Raw genomic sequence first — 6,676 nt, 5'->3', positions numbered from 1 at the left:
TTTAAATAGCTTTCAAAAATGCTATTTTGTGGTAAATGTGTGCGTAGAAAAATTTAAAGTAATTTCAAAAGGATTCCTTTGGATTTTTCTGCTAACAGGTGTAAGCTTTAATCTATCCCTTCACATTTCGTATTCTCTTTTGGATTTTTTTTCTTTGTATCATTTTCAAAATGAATATAAAACCTCTCTTATTTTTTCACCGGAAATAACAAACAACGATAAGTGTAGCTAACTAGTCTTGGAAAAAAATATTGTTTTATGCATATAATGTCAAGTTTCTCAATTCGAAATAGTAATTCTATAGATTTAGCAAAGGTCTCTGGAATCTCCAGTTAAGAATCCATCTTTTGTTACATTCGTGAACTTGATTGTTCGATGTTCGTATTTAAAAAAAAAAAGAAGCTTCAAATCGTGTTCAATCTTCACCATTCTTCACAACTCAGACGGAAGTCCCTCGCTGAAATAGCAGTAGTTTTCAGATAAATATAGCTAAAATCAGGAAATCAGTTCCCCTCAGTGGACACAGTAGATAGCCCAATGTGGCTCTGCTCTAAGAAAAACACACACAAACACGAATTCAAAATTCATTGTTTCTCTACATTTTCAGGTTGATCCTTTTATTTTCCTGTGAAACCAACTCGAAGACGATTAATGGAAGTCAGTGTACTTGTAAACATTCTACCACGTTCTTATTGATTACTGATAGTTAAATATTCCACTTCACTACCTTTTGCATAACGTTTGGTCAAGTGCTCCACTTCGCCATTTGAATATGTTAACCAACCAGTCTTATTACATCTAAAAGGGAAGAGTTTAACTGATTGTTTAACTGATCATTATTACGATTTAGTGAGAGATCGCTTGCTTTGATTATTTCTATAATTTCTAAATAATCGCTTTACTTTTAGCTCTAGGGTGGTATAAGAAAATAATTTTTATCCCGAAATACTTATAACACTAAAAACTGCGTTTCGATATTCGTGGTGGGCTAAACATAGGTAGCCCATTGTGTAGTTTTGCACAAACTGCAAACAAACACAAAATATTTTGTGGCTTACTTGTTTCAAACTGATGGTATATTAAAGTTGATATTTGAAATTCACCTCTATATTGAGGCCTAGCATGGCCAGGTGGTTAGGGCGCTCGACTCGTAATCTCCGTCACACCAAACATGCTCACCCTTTCAGCTGTTTTGGGGCATTATAATGTGATTGTCAATCCTACTATTTGTTGGTAAAAGAGTAACCCAAGAATTGGCGGTTGGTGATGATGACTAGCTGCCTTCCCTCGAGTCTTACACTGCTAAATTAGAAATGGCTAGCGCAGATAACCCTTGTGTAACTTTGCGCGAAATTCCAAAACAAACATTCACATGGGATGCTAAATGTGTCTTGCTTTTGTTCCTTTAGTAAGGATTTTTCCGGGATAGGTAGAATGTTAATATTATGTGAATCTTTGAATATAGTTTTAACAGCAATGTTTAACTTGTTAAACAGGTTAATGTCTGTCATAAACGTGTGTGTTTTTATATAGCAAAGCCACATCAAGCTATCTGCTGAGCCCACCGAGGGGAATCGAACGCTCTATTGGAGGGTTGTAAATCCGTAGACTTACCGCTGTACTTGAAGGGAACGGTATAAAAGGGAATGAAACAGATTTTCTGCGTGTTATGTCATTGATAGGTAAAAGGCTATATTTAGCATATCTTTTTAAACAGTTTTAGAATTCAATAAAAGCCGTATCTATTATGTTGAAACTGAAACTTCTTTAAAGAGTTCAGCTAATAAGTCTTCTTGTGCGAGCCAAATTGTATAGCAAGATAATGCAGGCGAAATAGGAAACTATTTTCTGTGATTGGTTGTTGTTGTTGTTTTGAATTAAGCACAAACCTACACATTGGGATATCTGTGCTACGCCCACCACGGGTATCAAAACCCGGTTTTTAAGGTTAAGTTCGCATACATACCGCTGAGTTACTGGGGCGGGGGGGCTGTGACAGGTGGTGATTAGATTTTATGTGTGGCAACATGGTGATAGAATGGGTTTTCTGGTATATACTTGTGGCAAATTTAATTATTTTCTTCTTTCTGTTTGCATTAACATCTAAAAATAAAAGAAAACTACTGGATTCTACTTCACATGTGAAAATTATAACATTGGGTCTCAAGGTGTTTGAGAATTTAATAAAATTAAAGAGATTTAACTTAATTTAGTTTTAGTGCATGTTTAACACGGTGGGTCGTGATGGTCTTCCAGTAAGACCCACAAGACCCACCAGTAAATCTTGCTCTATGTTTTTAAATGGTCACTTATTGGCTGGGATACAACAGGTACATATACACTCTTCCTGAAAAAGTAATTGTAAAATGACTAGTGGGACCCTGAAAAGTATTCGCAAAATAGGCTTGGGAGCCAACGTGTTAAGACATGAAGTCTGATATAAGTAGTAGTGTTGGTAAGATCGACCTCAGTGTTAGTAAGAAATGTAGTGCCTGCAGTGATCACAGTGAGGTACATGTGAAGGTTTAAGGACACCAAAAAACACCAGATCCATCACTAACTGACATCTACCAGATGTGAGGAAACCTCAGTGTGATGACATCTCCAGTCCAAAACACAACAGCACTGGATATGGTTCTTCAGGCCACAGTAGAAGGTATACCTGGTCAGAGTGAGATCAACGATACCCTAGCAGAAATGCCCATGTAAATATAAAAATAACAAAAAATATTAAAGAAAACTAAGCATGCAATATAAACAGAAATGGCAACAAATTTTTAAGCAAAAAGAAGACTGTCTGTACAGTGCTACTAATGTAGAAATGATCAATAAGTGCAACTGCAAAGAGAGCACTGGTTACGACTGGGGCTGTGCAAGATATAACATTAGAATTATTATATTTATCTCTAGTTTCATTCGTTTTATTGTTTTTACTGAATTATATTTGTTTCCTCTTTTTCACTTATTTAGATTACAGAGGTTCTAGCGATCTCTGTCTGAAGCATCTGTATCTATGTGTCATCTGGTCCAAATTATATTTTGTCATACTTTATACCCTTGTTAAATCTTTTTTGTTTTGCACACAGATATGTTAATGATATCTGAAATCATAAATTATGATCATATACATTACATGGCTAAAAGTACGTGGACACCCTTTGCTGCTATAACAACCTCCACTCTTCTGGGAAGGCTTTTCACTAGATTTTGGAATATAGCAGCGAGGATTCTCTCCTATTCAGCTACAAGAGCATTCGTGAGGTCGGGCACTAATGTTGGGCTAGAAGGCCTGGCTTGCAGTCGCATTTCAGTCCAGTCAAATTTTTCCACACCAACCTCAGCAAACCATGTCTTTATGGATCTCGCTTTGTGCACCGGGGCATTGTCAGGCTGAAACAAAAAGGGCCTTCCCCAAACGTTTGCCACAAAGTTGGAAGCACACACTTCTTTAGAATGTCATTGTATGCTGTAGTATTAAGATTTCCCTTCACTGGAACTAAAGAGCTTAGCACAAACCATGAAAAACAGCCCTAGACCATTATTCCTCTTCCACAAAACTTTACAGTTGGCACTATGCATTCATGCGGGTAGCATTCTCCTGACATCTGCCAAACCCAGATTCATCCGTCAAACTGTCAGTTAGTGAAGCGTGATTCGTCACTCCAGCAAACGCGTTTCCACTGCTTCAGAGTCCAATGTCGGTGTGCTTTACACCACTCCAGCCGACGCTTGGCAATACACATGGTTATTTTAGGCTTGTGTGCAGCTGTTCGGCCATGGAAACCCATTTCATGAAGCTCCCAACGAACAATCCTTGTGCTGACGTTACTTTCAGAGGCAGCTTCAAACTCGGTAGTGAGTGTTGCAACTGTGGACAGATGATGTTTACACGCTTCAGCACTCGGCGGTCCCGTTCTGTGAGCTTGTGTGGCCTATCGCTTTGTGGCTTAGCTGTTGTTGTTCCTAGACGTTCCCACTTCACAATAACAGCACTTACAGCTGACCAGAGCAGCTTTAGCAGAGCAGAAATTTGACGAACTGACTTGTTGGAAAAGGTGGCATCTTATGACAATGCCACGTTGAAAGTCACTGAGCTCTTCAGTACGACCCATTCTATTGCCAATGTTTGTCTATGGATTTGTTTGTTTGTTTTTTGGAATTTCGCACAAAGCTACTCGAGGGCTATCTGTGCTAGCCGTCCCTAATTTAGCAGTGTAAGACTAGATGGAAGGCAGCTAGTCATCACCACCCACCGCCAACTCTTGGGCTACTCTTTTACCAACGAATAGTGGGATTTACCGTCACATTATACGCCCCCCACGGCTGGGAGGGCGAGCATGTTTAGCGCGACGCGGGCGCGAACCCGCGACCCTCGGATTACGAGTCGCACGCCTTACGCGCTTGGCCATGCCAGGCCTTGTCCATGGAAATTGCATGGCTGTATATTTGATTTTATGTACTTGTTAACAATGGGTGTGGCTGAAATAGCTGAATCCACTGATTAGAAGGGATGTCCACAAACCTTTGGCCATGTAGTGTATGTGTACAAATGCGCACTTCTCTGTGTAGTGCACGGCCTGTGTACAACACTAATTCAACTATGGAAATATTCTGAGCAACGTTAATGAGGTATGGTTCTCTCTTACACACAAGTTACTGGTATTCAGTGCATGGCTTCCAAATCTTAAGCAGAATGATATTCTCTGACTTTTCCTGTCCTAAGTTCATTATTACCTAACCATTTAAGTTACTGTTGTAACATATCATTGAACTATAGCCTATAATAACAGGTAAAACTACCAAACATTATTCGTGTCCTGTTTAATAAAAATAAGACAGGCTGTACGTTCAACACAGTTTACTCAGACGTCATCTCGAAAGGTTTAAGTATGATCAGTCATGTGATTCTTAAATTATTGATACATTATCAGAACACACAAAACAAAAACAGTTTATTCATTTGTTTATGATAGTGCATACCAATCACAATAACTGTTAATTTAAATAAAAAAATTGTGTATTACATTATCTTCAAGGCCAAGGTCCTGGCAGAACAATAGACTAAAGACCCATAGTCCAGTTTTGATCAAATGAGGGCACAATAGATTTTTAGCATAGAACATCAATCAACTCCTGAAGAGGTGGAAAAGAGGACACAGATGATATCTAGTGCCCTTCTACACTTGGCACATAGCTCCTTGATGTGTGGAATAAAGATCAGCTTACAGTCAAAGATAAGTCCCAAGAACTTTGCCTCAGGTACCACAGGAAGCACAACTTCTCCAACATGGAGCTCGGGATTGGTGTGTACACACCATTCACGGCAGAAGTGCATGCAAACAGTTTTAGAGCAAAAAGAGATAAAAGCCATTTTTTATGGACCACTTCAGTAAACGACTGAGGGCAGCCTGTAGCTGCTGTTCAATAAACGCCATGCTCAATGACTGATACAAGATGTGGAAATCGTCGACATTGAAACTGTATGCAACTGTAGGAAGAACTGTCCTCTGATGGCATTAATCTTTATAATGAAAAGTGTGATGCTCAAGACACAGCTCTGAGGGACTTCAAGTTTCTATGGGAAAGAACGGGAAAGTGGCAAACCCACAAGGACTTGGAATAGCCAGTTCATCAAAAAATGTATAATAAAAATTTGCAAATTATCAATCAATCCATACGAGTGGAGGTCTCGCAGGATGCCATACCTCCAGGTAGTATCATAAGCTTTGTCAAGGTCAAAAATACAGAAACAAAATGTTGTTACTTGAGAAAGGCTTTCCTGATTGATGTGTCAAGACAAATCAAGTCGTACACGGTGGAGCGCTGTCGTCAGAACCCACACTGGGTGGGCGAGAGGAGGTTGTTTGATTCGAGGAACCAAATGAAACGAGCATTAACCATCCTTTCTACGATCTTATTGAGACAGCTAGTCAAAGCAATTGGACAGTAGTTTGAATGAATCTTGGGATCCTTCCCAGGCTTAGAAAAATGGAGGACAATATCATGGCACCAAGCATGAGGAAAAAATTCTCCTGCCAGATCCAATTAAAAATAACCAGAAGAATAGCAAGAGAGGCAGGAGAAAGATGGCGCAGCATTTCGCAGTGAATATCGTCAAGCCCAACTAATGTCCTGGCAAACCGATGAAAGGTCATCTTGAGTTACACCATCGTAAAGAGGCGATTATAGTCATAGAGACAATCAGCCCGAAAGAACAGAAGCGATTGCTCCGCCCGTGTCTTGAAGGCGCTGGGAAGGTGCTATATGAAGCAGAAGTGTCAGATGGATAAGAAAAGCTTTCACCGAAAGTATCAACAATATTCTGAGCGTCAGCAACTTCCTGGCCATTAGAGAGCAAGAGTGAAAGGGAGCAGAAGTGTACTGTTCACTAATCTTTCGAATCTTGATCCATATGACTTTGGAACTGGTGATAGAAGAGATCCTATATTCCAGGTAGCATAACATTGGAAAAGGACTATGATGGGTCGTTATGATTAAGTATTTAGGTATTCTAGGATGATACCTTGGTTGCGTAGACTGACTGGCTGCTTCAGAGGGAGGGCGTGGAAAAGATGGCATCATTCCTCAAAATGGCACCAGAAGGCATAGCTACTTAGAGTTGTAGTTCATCAAAGTGGTAGAAGAGGACGCATTGGTATGATAAACATGCAAATAT

The sequence above is a fragment of the Tachypleus tridentatus genome, chromosome 10 (genome assembly GCF_004210375.1).
Source record: "Tachypleus tridentatus isolate NWPU-2018 chromosome 10, ASM421037v1, whole genome shotgun sequence".
In the NCBI taxonomy this organism is placed as follows: Eukaryota; Metazoa; Arthropoda; class Merostomata; order Xiphosura; family Limulidae; genus Tachypleus; species Tachypleus tridentatus.
Note: the sequence above shows the minus strand (reverse complement) of the source record.